Genomic DNA, 14,564 nt, shown 5'->3' on the forward strand with positions numbered 1-14,564 from the left:
GTCAGGAAGAGCAATGGATTTGAGAATAAGCAGATCTTTTACAGCTTCTCCAGGGACCATCCAGTGAGTACCAAGCTGGCATGCTAGGAACATGCAGAGTCTAAGGTAGTATTTGCATCTGACTTCCCATCTTCCCTATTATGGAAGTCTTGGACACACAGAGCCCTACCAAAGCACCCACAGCTCTGCTTTCAGCATCCTTTCTACTGAAAACTCCAATGTGCTTGGGCCCTGACCTGCTCTATCCTCCACTGCACCTTAGCAGACTTGAATGTACTACAACCCTGACTTGTCTGAAATCCCAGTCCCAGGCTTCCTCTGACAGTGCAGCTCAATCCTCATATGGAGTCTTCAACTCTGTTTCAGTCCTTTCCTAAACAAACCATGCTGATTTATTGGGTTGCTTTATGATATCTAAGGAGACTGCGAAGTCATTCTATTTGGGACCTAAGCTACTGGGAACCCAATAGCAAGGGGACAAAGTTGTCTCTTTCTCAGTCATGACCTTAGAGTCTAGTATTTAATCATCAGCTGTTTCCCCCTCTCTTGCATTCCATCGCATCCTTGATGTGGTGCTGGAGGAGATGTTTATTATTGGTGTATTATTCCTAAGTTTGTTAGAACTTTCCAAGGCCCTATGTATCTCATGCCTGCTTATTTCTAGATTATTCACCCTTCACAGAGATGTCACTAGGCTTCTACCACAGCATGACTTCTGCCACTTGATATTTACCATAGGGCCATACTCAAACCCCAGAGAATGAAAGAAAGGTCCAGTGTATCTTGAGAGGGCTCCTCCCTAGCACATGTCTCATGGAAACTACCCAACTAAAGCACAAAGCACTTGCAGTCACTAAAAATCCTATGGCCCTTTTCACAATTGGGACATTAACCCTGGGTAAGTGCATTCCATTTCCCTGCATTTCCTGCATCATGATTGTACATTTAGATGCCATACAAATAAAGCCATGAAATCCTAACCAGAAGCAGGAAGCAAACCATAGAATTCATCCCAGCTTTACTCATTATGTGACCCTGAGCAGATCATTTCACTTCTTCTGTCTTGTTTCCCTGTTTGTAAAATAGAGATATCATGCCAACCTGCCTTTGACAAAAGAACAAAAGGCTGTATGAAAGGTGCTAAAGACATGCTAAATATTGATGATTACTATTTATTATTGTTCTCAGGACTATGAAACAAATCTATCTGGCTTACAAAAGAGCTATATGTGCCAAATTAATTTTACAAGATGCAATTTGCCTTTGAAATATTCCCAGGTCTCATGTGGACAAAGTTCTTGCTGTTTCCTGCTAGATGATATAGTTTTACCCACCTACAAGTTTTCCCAGCAGCACTTGCTACAAACTTCCAATAATTGATTGGAACTGTCTAGTATTCCTCCAGGGTCTTCTCCATCCATGTGATTTTCTTCTGGCCGATGTCTGCCAGTCTGGGGAGGGAAAGGAAGCGAGGTTATAATGAGATTGAGCCCAGTCTGACATAGCTTTGCTGGCACAGGCTCCTAGTACAGACACAGTTATAGGAGCAAAACCATGTTTTGGCCAGTGTCATCTCATTATTGGAGAATGGGGAGACTAAAATAATCTCAAAGGGGGTGTGACTATCCCACTGTAAAGACCAGGTTTAACATGACAGTCACATCCATATGCAGGGCGCAGTGGCAGTATAATACACCAGTACCCCTCCACCAATAAAGTGTGGACAGCCTTAAATTTGGATCCAAAACTCCCCTCAGGATCAAACTGAAGATTAGAGGTAATAGGTATGGGAGGCTGGCTGAGTCCATGGCAGAGCTGGATGCTAGGTCTGAAGTTTGTCAAAGGCAAGAAATGTTCAGAACTAGGGTTTGACCTAGGCCCAGTGCAAGATGGTTCGAAGTGATGAGAAATGATTTTGGCTTCCTTGTTCCTCAGAACATTAGACCAAAAAATCTTCCCATGTGCTGCAGGCCCACTCTGCCTCCAGCAGCTCATGGCTTAGCTAGACAAAAAAAAATATCACTTCTACCAGCTGTATATGCTGTGCTAATGGTCTCCATCAGTATAACCAAGTTAGAGGGCGTCCTAGGGTCTGCTTCATGTCCAGGCCACTGCGTCTCCCTGCTGCAGTCTCAGGCAGTTCTGCTATCCTTCCTGTCTGAGCCTCTGCCCCCTGTGTGCTGTTGTAATGCATTTCCAGGGTGAATGAGCTGATTCTTGATGTGGGATTTGCAGAACATGTAAGAATTCTTTGGGGAGGAAAGGTACTGTAATGACCAAACCCAAGGGACACTGCAAGTGAGAGCAAAGCTGGGCTAATAACAAATTTTCCAGGGTGTTGCGTGAACTAAAACAATTGGGCAAAGCATTCTTAGGGCTCGTTATTTCTTTTCCTCCAGTATTTAAATCAACCCCAAAGAAAGCATTTTGTTTTGTTTTCAGGTTGCTTAACACCTATTTAAAATTGGGGCCATTTTGAAATGGGAAGGTTGTTTTGAATCACTTCCATTTGGAAAATGTTGCAATGAAACATTTCGACCTTTTCCAATCGTGTTTCAACCCAAACTGCATTTGGCAGTGGTCTTATTATATGCTAGAAAAAAAGAACTAACCAGATCGAATTGAAAAGTCCTGTCAGTTTCTTTCCAGTCCATTGACCTACCCAAGACCCTTGAGCTGGATTAGCTACTCTGCTACTGACATGCACAATGACCTCAAATAAGACACATTTCCTCTCAGTGTTCACTTTCCTGGTCTGTGTGTGGGGGACATTAATGCTTAGTTCAAGGCGGGGGGATGGGGATGCAGACAGAACAGCCAGGGTGTTACTAGCCCTTGCACAAGAGCACCAGGAAGGGGAGCAAGCATAAGCAACTCCCCCACCTCCTTTGTACAGCTCTGCCATGCCCCAGCCAGAAAGGCCTTATAGTGCCATAAAAATAAGTGTGCACCTCTATTTTAGTCTGCATTCCCAGACACAGAACAAGTAAATCATCAGCCCATCAGAGCAGCAGAATGAGACATTTGCAGACAGGTGCCTTGGTCTCCCTGTTCCTGGATGGCTATTAATACTGGCAATTTGAAAGGGCTTTTTAATTGACTTCCAGTTATCCTTTTTAATACTGTAATTAAAAGGCCTAATTCAACACACACACACACAAAAAATACAAAGCCCAAGGAGTTCATTTGCTACAGACATTAGTGTCCCTGCAATCAAAGGATGGAATCAAGATCTGTTGCTGTTATAAAGAAGCTTACTAAAAAATAAAGTATTATTTGTTGGGTTTTCATCTGTAAGTAGTTCCTTGCCCTATGCTGCTCTCACTTTACAACTGGTACCCAAACATTATGAGCAGTCTCTGACCTTTATTCTAAAGGCTGTTGGGGGCGGGAAAAGCAGTTCAAGATCACAGATGAGGTCTCGTGATACAATACATAAGTGTTTGTAGCTTTTCAATGACTTCCTAACATGCTGTTTTTCTAATCACTGGGGTCTGGTCTCCTCCCCAACCCCATGCATGTCAGATCTGGCTGCTCTTCCAGCCAAACTTTGGCATGACTCATCTAGGTTGCTGTGATTGCTTGTGATCTGGGGAGCATCAGATTCTGCTGGGATCCACTGTGAAGTCCTTTGGCAGGGCCTCATGTTTAGAAGGAGGGACATGCCCACTCATGGTCCTTTCAGGGACCTGAAGTTGGGTACCTACAAATCACTAGTCACTTTGGAAAATGCAGGCCTCTGTTTCTAGATGTAGAACTAGCTGGTGAAGCCTAAATGGTCTGGACTAGCAATTACAAAGCACCAAGCAGAACTGTACTTGCTGATCCCATCTATGCTTGTATGAGAACTGTTCTTATGTTTGTGTGGTTTGCAATAGTTGGAGAAGGGCCTTCACTGTAGACAGGAGCATTAACTACTTGAAGATGTTCTCCCTCTATGCTCCCAGGCAGCTGCCAGGGCCATCTACTAGAGCGTGGGGGATAGAAGGAAGGAGAGGAGTGTCAGAGTCAGGAAACCCTAGTTCTACACCCAGTGCTGCCATGGTTTTGTTGTGTGGCTCACAGTAATCACCTGGGGCCTCATTTCCTCACATGGATGATGAAGGTAACAGACAAAGCTTTGTGAAGTGTTTTAAATCCTCATAGTCAAGTGCAAAGTATTACAAAACTGGCAAAAGCATTTAGCCAATGGCTGTCCAGTAATTTCTCTCACTGTCCTGGGGTAACTACATGAGCCCTTCCCCTTCACTGCAGAGAGCCAAGCCCTGTCCCAGGAAACCTTCAGGAAATACCTGCTTCTAGGCTGACTTTAAGGGTAGGTGACATAGGCTGCTGCTGGCCACAGGAAGACAGTGGTAGTGGGAAACAGCATGAAATACTGTATTTATCATTCACCAACAGTAATTGTTTTCTAATAAAATTGGCAAATTGGCAATGTTGTTGGACCACAGCAGGTGATAGGCAGTATTTTCTATTTGGATGAGAAACTTCCTAACTGGTTGTTTAGAAGTTTTAGGTTAGTTTATATTGGTGTACAGTCAGCTAGTGGTCTTCAAGGATTACATACATTTCCACAGCTGAAACTGAAAAAGAACCAGACTGACATGAATTTTTGGACATAAGTAAAGAAAAGTGGGAAGAAAAGCCAAAAATTTGAAATAAAATCTAGCACTTTTCAGATTTCTGAATTCCACTGTTTTCCTTCCAACTGGATCTTCAAGTCATGAATCTTCCTCCAACCAAAATGTCAGTGGTCCTACTGAAGAGAATAACCTTCTTAAGAAAGAAGGTTTTCTCTCTTCTAATAGTGCTGATAGGTCTGAAACAAGAGAACAGTAAGCAAAAGCTGTCACCATAGAGGTAGATCCATGTGGATGTCTGACTTCAAGCAATAATATCTAAATACGATTACACCATTATTCAAGTAATATGGAAGAATCTACAGAGGCGAATGCAGAGTAGTGATGCTTTGAATAATCCTGCCAAATCGTAGTCAAGAACATTGTTCTCTTTTGGCTTGTGAATATTGGGCCGGGGCAAATAAAACCTAATGATTTTCCTCTAGATTGTAAATTTCAGCTTTCGCTCTTCATGCCAGAGAAAGGGGAATGCATAAAGCAAAACTGGTTCCTCTGTCCCATTTCAGCTGATTCCAGTTATTGCTTCTGCTGCAAATGTTTTAACTCCAGGGATTCTGCTTTAATCAGAAATTGTGTGTGAAATTGGAAAAAACATATCAAGTATTCTAGCAAAACAAAGAATTGGCAGATTAAATGTCATGTGGGGGAAAGATCTAGGAATTAGACTGAACCAAGATCACATGATTACTAAAAGACCACCGGCACCAAATTAGCTTTCTAACAAAACACTGGCAAGCTATTTTAGAAGGCCCTTTTTATTTGATCAGGCTGCATGGAAAGTAAAATATTCCCCTAGGAAGTTCAACAGACAAATCCTGTTCATCTGCCCATGGAAATTTTTTTTAATTTGTGGTGTTTCTCAAGAAATATGACCTTCTGCTAAAAGGGAGTTTCCACTGACTTGCTGCAAAGGAAATTCATTATCATTACATGGGCAAAAAAACTCAAAATGAAGTATTCAAATTCTTGGAACAGAGCTGAGAAGAAAATTCTTTCTACCTTGAACGCTGCCAAGCACTAGCTCTAGTCTACTGGAACCGACTGTGCTGAAGACATTAGCAAACAAGAGCAGATGACAATGATTGAAGCAACTGAGATGAAAAAAAGGCAGAGTTAAGATCTAAAAACATGTTAATTTCTTGAATGTGACATGGTCCACTGGTAGTGGAACAACAGAATTTTTCCTTGGACAATTAAAACACATGGGAATCTCACTCAAGGATCTGAGGCTAAGGTTACCACAAGAGGGCAAATAAACACAGAACAGTTCAAAAGGGACTGAGGGACCTTCACAAGTGAATTCTTTTCCTCTTATGCAAAGCAAATCCTCTGCAGGATTCCTGCACTCAAGTTACACCACACTGGAGCTACAGGATTTTTCAATGTGCTTGAAAGGGTTGATACTTTTTTTTCAGCCTCCCCACCTTGCCAATATGTACTGGGTCAACATGTCACCAACCTGCTTCCAGCACCCCTTAGGTGGAACAAGACGGGAAAGCTAATCTGCATATTTCCATACCAAGTTTCATAGGTTTATAAATGTCAAATTTTAGTAACCAATAATTGAAACCTAATGGAACTAAAACTCAAAGTTATACCAAGGTATTGCCTCACAAAATCTGCAAATATAAGTCCTTACCCTGTGGCACTTTGGCCTATAACTAGACTTTGTGAACTCAGCACCATAAGTAAGATGTTTTTAGAAGTCAAACTGGATATTTAACAAACTAGGCATCAGCTTGGATGCACAGCCTCAGAGGTTTTCCTGTAAACTACCTGTTCTGCTAAAGGATTCACAAGTGTCTTTACTGATGCTAAGGAACAGACTGATGAGCTGGAAAGCAAAGCTACTGTCTCACAACAATAAATAAATAAATGAATAAAACAAATTAGAGGATGAATCAGAAAGAAAATGTTTGATTGTGAAGAAAGAGATGAATCTGATCAAGAAAAGAACCAGAAATTCATTTTTTTCCCTATTTTGCTTTGGATATTGGCATACAGTTAGTGGAAGAAAGATTTTTCACAGCTGAAGGTCCAATATAAGCTATTGGATTTTTTTATACAATCGCTCAGAAACACTGAAGATGCCCCACAACAGCAGCACATCCGTTTAAGTGAAACATTACAAGATGGGCAGTGTAGTAAAGAAAAGTCCTCTGCCATAAATGCCCAGGAATTTGTTCAATGAACTGCTAGATCTTGGCAGGCAGCTGAAATCTGGAACATATTCAGGAGCTGCAATGGAGTTTCTGTGCAAAAGTAAGCTTTTGTCCTTGTTTCTAAACATATCCATTTCGCTCAGAATTCTGCTAACCTTGCCTGCATCTGTTACAAGCAGGGAGTGCAGTTTTTCAAAACTTAAGCTTATAAAGACATATTTGTGCTCTACAATGGCTCAGTCTCAGCTGGCAGATCTTTTTTCAGTTGCAGTTGAAAGCCAAACTGCAGAGAGTATTGATCTGAAAGATGTGTCCATGAGTTCATGCATATGGAAGTGTGTATGTGAAGAAACAAAAGTGAAATTCACTGAAGATGCTGGCTGCTAGTCCCAAAACTTTGCAGGGAAAGGTTGTAAATGACTGGTGGTAGTGTTGATTTTTAGGTTCTTCCCTTTCTTCCCTTACTTACGCTATCAACCATATATACAAATGATTAATTTGATTCTCTTAGTGTTGTACTGGGGAGTTTGCAAGTTAATATAGATGTGTTGCAAAACATATCCTCTACTTTAGAATATAGGCTAAAGCCAGCAGAAATAAGCTTACCTTTCTCAGGGGACATGGCAGGTACACGTCCAATTCCATTCTCCACCATTCACAGCTCGAGAGCACCTGAGGGCATGGATGGACAAAATAATCACACCAGTTTAAAGGAGAAGGAGGCCTTATTTCTTGTGGTACACTCAGGTGATCCATTGTGACCTTTTCAAACCTCTGCAAAAATGGAAGCTAAAGTGGGGCAATTTACACCAGTTTAAACAGCTGCTAAATCACTATGGTTTAGCATCCACTGATGGTGGCACAGAGCGAACACATGAAATGGATCCACTTGAACTGTGGTACGTTGTTCCCTTTCAAAACTGGTATAGTTGTGTTGTCTGCCCATGCTCCGATTCGGCACAGCCAGTGCTTGGGGAATGCAGGGACATGGCTGAGGAAATTCTCCAGGAGTATATGTATTTTGTATTGGCTGAGTAGAGGGCTCCCAGAGTAAGTGCCATGCAGTGGCTAACCGAGTAGGATTCCCAGTGCAGTGTTTTGTCTGAACTGGGGCTCTCAGGCAAAGTGCAGTGCTGTGGCTGACTGCAGGGTAAATGCAGTACACCATGGCTGGGTAGGTGAGGGCTACCAAGCTAAGGGCAGTGATATAGCAGGGTGGGTGGGGGTTCCCAGAGACAGGACAGTGCCACAGCTGGGGGGCGGGGGGGCACTACAGTAAGGGTAGGCTGTGACTGGATGGGAGCATTACCAGAACCAATGCAGGCCATGTCCAGCAGAGAGGCTGAGGGTCATTCCCAGTACCTAAGGTAAGGACAGTGTTGCAGCTCTGTTGAAGGGGAACTGCCCTGGTAACAGCAGTGATGGGTGGGTGGAAGAGGGGTGTACTCAAGCAAGGGCATTGCAGCGGCTGGGTAGGAGGAAGGTTGCCCAGAGCCCCAAGTGGTATCAGGCTGGGAGATGGCTTTCTCCACCTGAGAGAGACAAATCCTTTTCAGTAGGGGCTGTGCAACACAATTGCTGTGTGACCCAGCTCCTTGCAATGCTAGGAGGTGTTGCTTGAGTACCCAATAATTTCTTTACAAGATCTTAATAACATCTCTAACACAGTGCTCCATCAGGCTCTGATTTATTGTCCTGATCAGAGATAAGCAGTATGATCACAGGGAGCTGTGCAGCTTTCCCTGCTGCAGGCCTCACTGGCAATGCCGCTTTGACAGGGCAAGGGACAGGAACTTCCTCCCTCGGTACTGCTGTACAGGGGGGGCAGCCTTGACTCAGCAGGGCAAAGTCTTGCCACAGCTCACTCACACTTTGGGAATGCAAGGGATGAAATGGCCAGCTCCCCTCCCAGTTAGGGCTCTGACTCCACGCCCTTAATAAAAGAGGCTTGTAGGGTCCACCAGGCAGGCAGAGACCAGGTCTAGCAAGTTCAAGACACTATTGCTGACAGGGATGGGTACCACGTAGCTCAGAGGATGGGGCTAAGAAGCCCACCATAGGCAGAAAGGGATTGTCTGCCTCCATCAAGGTCTTGTCCTAATCAGCACAGGTCACAGACTGGTGTACAGTCATGTGGCAGTTTGGGGGGCCTGGATGAAATGAAAGGTGCAGGTGTAGGCTTGATCCCAGAAAGAAATGACAAGTTTCTATCCCATTATGGGGCTGTGGAGAAAGACCCCAGCATTTCCGAGTGGTTAAGAGGCTGCCTATACCAGAAGGATAAGGGCCTAGATTAGGTTGCTAGACAGACAGGGAGCGGGGCCAGTTGGCAAAGGATGAATAAGGAGTGTCACCTTCTTGTGTATCACCTTGCCCGTCACAGCCCTGCTCTCTTTGCATACTCATGCTGTATGGCCAGGCTGCAGAGGAGGCTCCAAACATCTGCTCTGTACCGTACCTACGCCTTCCCTCAGGAAGGAAGTTGCTATGGGAACTCCCAATACCAACTACTTCCCTGCCATGACAGAGGCAGGACACCGACAGTGCCCTCGTTATCCCTGCTTGTACCTGTGGCATGCTGTAGGGTGTTTGCTGTTCCAGGTATCATACCTTGCAGTTATTGTGGGGAGGAGGGATGTGTGGAAAAACAGCTTTTGTCTGGGAGGGACTCCTTGGGTAAATTACTGCCTGCCAACGCAGGGGACTGCACTTGATGGTGCAGGCTTGGCTACAATGGTAGTTGTGGTAGGCCAATGCTGCACTCATTATTCAGCCACTGCCTTCACTGTGAGCCAGCTGGGGCTTAAGCCTGCTCGTCTAAGCCCAGCTTCCTAGTAAACAGCTACAGGTATTTTGCAAATACGGAAAAATCACATTAAACAAAAGTGAACAACGTCCTGATGGACCCTAGAATGTGCACACAGAAATGCACACGCAGGCATACAGATGCATGCATACACACACACACACGCGCGCATGCACACGCTGACAGACAGCAGCCTACCTTCACCCTCGAGACAATAAAACAGTCCTCTGAGCTGGAAACTGCTTTTTTGGTGCCAGTGCTTGAGCTGCTAACGATGCCTCGTTATCCAGGTTAGCCAATGCTGACTGGATCCTTCCCCTGCCACACGGTTTATTATCCGCACTGACTTTTTAATCTTCAGCGCTTTGTGAACTGGGTAATTTTTCTTTTGCAACCACTGTGTGATTAAAGGAGACAGAGGGAGCAGCAGAAAAGCGGCTCAGAGTGGGCCGGGCTCCTTCGTCTGGGTAATTTTCTTGACTGTGAAGAGAAAAATAAAACTCTTTGGCTGAAATTTACGATTTAGTTGTACTGCAGTTTAATCAGCAGGCAGCAGGGACAGGGAAGCGAGGGGCAGCGCTCTGTGCACGTGTGAATGTGTGCACACGTGTGTATGTCTGGCTGGATGTGTGCTCCTGTGAGCCTGTGACTGCGTGTGCACATCTGTTCTGACTGCTTTATTTGAACAAGGAAAAAAAAATACACTACCATTAATGAGAGAAGAAGAGCATTAGGAAGAAACCGAACAAAGGAAGATGAGAAAGGCATTCTTTACCAAGCGAGCCTTCCTGCTCCTGCCGCTCATCTTTATCCACGGTTCCCTGCCAGGGGTCCCTCTCTGTTTCTCTCACACCTTTTTAGCACAAAGATTGCAAGACAAGACACCGCTTTTGCACCAGGGAAAAAGAAAAAAAAAAGGTTTCTTGGGAACCCTGAAACTTGTGAAGAAGAAAATGAAAGGTGGTGCTGTATGCTAGGTCTACTTGCATCAGGATGAGATTGGCCCCATGGGTTCCTTCTCGTCACCGAGAAAATTGGTAATGATGAGCCTCCAGCAGCTGCAGGGCAAAAAGAGACCCTTCATAAACAACAGCATGGCTGACAAGGGCCATCAGAAGGAAGAGAAAACCCACACGGGGCATCTGAGTCTCAGACATGAGCAGAACCAGTCCCTTCACAACACTGCCTCTAGCCCACATGCCCCTCCCTGCACTAATGGTTGTAGGGGGGAGTCTGGGGCTTTGTGCGTGAATCATTTCCTTGCTCTCTCATCTTATAATTTGCAGAAGCTCATCAGGTCTTTCCCTGGTGGGTGCCAAGGACCCAGGAGCCCCATATGGCAGAGCATGATGTCAACACCGGCACATCTGGGCTCTGCTCCACAATGTTGCTGTCAGGGCAGAAGTTCCAATGCTGGGTCCTGTCAGCCTCAAGCAGTGTGCTCGCTTGCTGGGGGATTGCAAGGGCCCTTCCTGGCCACTTAGACAAGTCCCCTCCTGCCGCTATCACTGCTCCCATCACCACGACTGCACCCATGCTCAGATGATGCTTTTTTTTGTCTTACGCCCCAATCATGCTGGACCAAATGTCCTCCCACAGAAGGAGAAGGAGATGTGCCCTCCTGAACCAGGTGATTCTGATTCTCCCTCTGCACGAACGTTGTCCTTCCTGCCTTTTATCCACAGGGCCAGAAATCCAAACACACATTGAAACCAGCTCTAGCAGGGCCACAGCTGAGACACAAATGAGGAGAGGGCTGATACTTTGGTTCAGCCAAAGCCATAACACTGGGATTGTCCCAAGGGGACTACTTATCTGAGTGGTCCAGTGAGCCAGGTGAAGGGGACAGAGCTGGCATAGCTCAGTCTAAGCTGCAGGAAGAAATATTCATCTCAAGTAGCTCACTGTTCCCTGCAATTTGGCAATATTTACATGCATCATTTAAAAAAAAAATGTCTATGAATGTCAGGCCATAACGTGCTGCTGCCACTGCTGCCGCCAGCTGCATTGTCATGTATAGCACATGAGAACAGCAGCAGCCGGCTGCAAGGTCACAGACGTCAGCGACTGAGCATCGGGCACTGGAGTCAACAGGGTCTCGCTCCATCCATTAACGATATGCTGCTCTCGCCAACAGGCAGTGAGGTGAGCTGTATGCTAGACTCATGCCCAGGTGTTCAGGGGCATCAAGGCACCACATGCTCACTGTTTTCAGTGTTCCAAAATCCCCTTGGGGACCTGGGCCTCAGGAAGAAGGGAGGCTAGCAGGGCCACAACAGCAATCCTGCTCATGTGCAGACTAGAGCTGTTGGCCTGATAAAGCCCTTGTGCTCACTTGCTTTCTCCCTGTAGCCAGCAGCTCCCACTGATGAGAGTCTCTGCTCCTACTCCATGTCCTGTAAACCCACCATTTTACTTCCACACCACTTCTTAGTGCAACTACCCAAAGTGAGTCCCTACAGCTTCTGATCTCCCACAGCAATCCTTCCTCCAGCCTCGGGCTCCCAAGTCCCCTGTAGGAAGCTACTGAGGGATCCCATAGGAAAGCCTGAGTGGTACAATAGACATGTCCCCTGGATCAGTCCCATCCCCCACCCCCTTCTCAAGAGCCAGAGAGACCCAAGTGTATGCATCCTTAGCAGGTATTTGGAGGCCACAGGATTCCCCAATGCACCCGAGAGAGCCCGCAGTATATCTAGTGACATGTCAGTGCCCAGCATTGCTGGCCACTGGCTCCCTCATGCTTTGAGACCCGCTCTGCTTCATCATACAGCCTAGGCGCTGTCTCTCCCTCTAGCAATAAGATCCTACCCTTCTCACACCACATACTTTCCCTTCTCCTTGGCTCTCTCCTTAGTGCTGTCCCTTCACCCTCATCATTCTCTCTCCCACATCTCCTTGTCACGCTCCTGTCTTTGCCTTCTCTCCTTCCTCCCTCTCTTTTGTTCCCCACTTTCTCTTGACCCGCTTGCATCTCCTTGCCCCTGCTTCTGTTCCCATTGATATATCTGGGAGCAGGACCAGGCATCTCCCTGCATACCCTCCCTAGTCTCTCTCTCCTCCTTGCCCAGTATCGCTCTCCCCCCAGCCCACTCCCCTCCCTCCTTGCTGGGTTTGCTCCTTTGTCCCCTTTCCCACATGGAGGGAATGCAGAAAATTACCAGCTTTTCCCTTCTCTCTGCGAGTAAGGATGAGAGTTATGAGCATCATGCAAGAGAGACATTTATGACCGGGGGCTCCTTGGCCCACACATAAATCCCTGTGGCTGCTCAATACCCTTTATTATAACTGCAGATAAGGCCTTGGAGGCCCCCGCCATTTCTGCCAGTCGGCTTGAAGCACTTACCGCCTCCCTGGCCCTGAAAGCCAAAAGCCACCCCATTCGCAGCCTGCTGTTAAAATGACTTAGAGCCTGGCAAACAAGAAGGCCTGGTTTAGGGCCAATGGCTTTATCCAAAACTTAAGTGTCCCTTAATGGAGCTGGGCAGTCTCAGAGCCTCCATTCATGAAACAGGATTCACCAGTGCCCTTCTTGCTTCCCTCCCCTGCCCCCACCACTCCCCCTGACACTTCCTTCCTGCTCATGCCCAGGGAGCTCCATCAACCAACCCTGTCTCCCTTTTCCACCCAAGCTCTATGTGGTTCATATTCCCAGGAGGCTTTGTATTACTTCTTTGCCATTGAAGGCCTGAGGGGGCACAAGGCCATTTCAACCTCAGACCCTGTCCATAAAGAGAGAGGAAGGGATGGTGCAGATGGAGGTGATAGCACCCATTGTACAAGGAAAGATATGGGAAGCAAGAGCAAAGAGAGGGCAGGGAGCAGAGGCACTGGATTTCCCCTCATTCAGGGAAGGGAATGTTGCCTTCATGTGCAAGGCAGCCCCTGGCTGGCTCTGCTCCCAGTGCTACCTGGTGAGTGAAGCCCCCCTGATCTGTGCCGCCTTATTGTGCTGCTTTCCAGAGGACAGCAGCCAGAGCCCCCCTGCAAGAAGGGACTCTGCCAGCCCCAACCCAACTGCCTTGCACTGCCTCTAGCTGCATCTGTCTCAGTTTGTTGCTCATTTTCCTCTTTTATCAGCACTTATCACACATAATTTCACTCCTTCTCTCCCTAACTACCCTCCCTCTCTTATCTCTGCTTCAGAGGCAATTTTTTCCTCTCTCTCTTTTTTCTGCCTTATCTCAGCTTTTTCCACTTCTGCGCTCTTTGGTTTCTCTCCCTCCATTTCTCTCTTTCTCTCTGGGGCTGTATTTTCTTCTCTATCCCTATTCCTCACCCTAGCCTCTCTTTCCACCATGACCCACTTCTTTTTCACTTGCCACCTCTCCTCTCATTGGGGTCCCAATCTGCTCTTATTAGAGTCAGCAGCAAAAATCCCCATCGAGTTACCTGGATGGAAGCAGAATTCGCATTGCTTGCTGCTCTCTCTTCATTTCTTCCCTAATATCTATTGCCTGCCATCTTCCATTTTCTTTCCCCTTGCCATTCCTCTTCACTTTTAATCCTCCTTACCCTAAAATGTTTCCCACCCACAGCTGGCCAGATGGCACCTAAGATACTTGGTGCAGCATCCTGCACAGTAAGTGGGTTTAGCCAGCAGCATCTGTGTGCTTTCATGATATCAAACCATCATAGGGACATGGAGGAGGAAAATTCAGGTGCAGGGAAATAAGCCTTTGATTCAAACAGAACTTGAGTCCTCAGGATGAGTGGAGACCAAAGGGCTGGGTGCTGGAGAGTCGGTCACAGTCACCAGATTACTCCCTTTCTGTCAGAGACAGGGCTGGAATGAACAACAGAGGGTGGCTCCTTCCCAGGTACAGTGTATAAAGATGTGAGATGGTAGAGATGAGCTCACAGCTTCTGTCCACCAAATGCTTATCTCTACCTGCCACCACCATCCCAGGTGATCTGCACGGAGCTTGACCCCATTGCTTTCCCTCTAAGTGCCTG

At 46.3% G+C, this 14,564-nt stretch overlaps 1 protein-coding gene and 1 long non-coding RNA gene across 2 annotated transcripts in view; one reads left to right on the forward strand and one right to left on the reverse strand.

The window, feature by feature from the left end:
• LINGO1 (leucine rich repeat and Ig domain containing 1) overlaps positions 1-14,564 on the forward strand; it is a 512,521-nt gene that overhangs the window by 468,606 nt on the left and 29,351 nt on the right. The gene's annotated exons all lie outside the window — the stretch shown is intronic.
• On the reverse strand, positions 1,190-12,130 carry LOC109280667 (uncharacterized). Its single transcript, XR_002087065.2, has 3 exons — positions 9,807-12,130; positions 7,409-7,474; positions 1,190-1,451 (listed from the first exon to the last, which is right to left on the reverse strand). It is a non-coding gene; the product is annotated as an uncharacterized LOC109280667 (long non-coding RNA).

This window comes from Alligator mississippiensis, chromosome 11 (genome assembly GCF_030867095.1).
Source record: "Alligator mississippiensis isolate rAllMis1 chromosome 11, rAllMis1, whole genome shotgun sequence".
NCBI lineage: Eukaryota > Metazoa > Chordata > Crocodylia > Alligatoridae > Alligator > Alligator mississippiensis.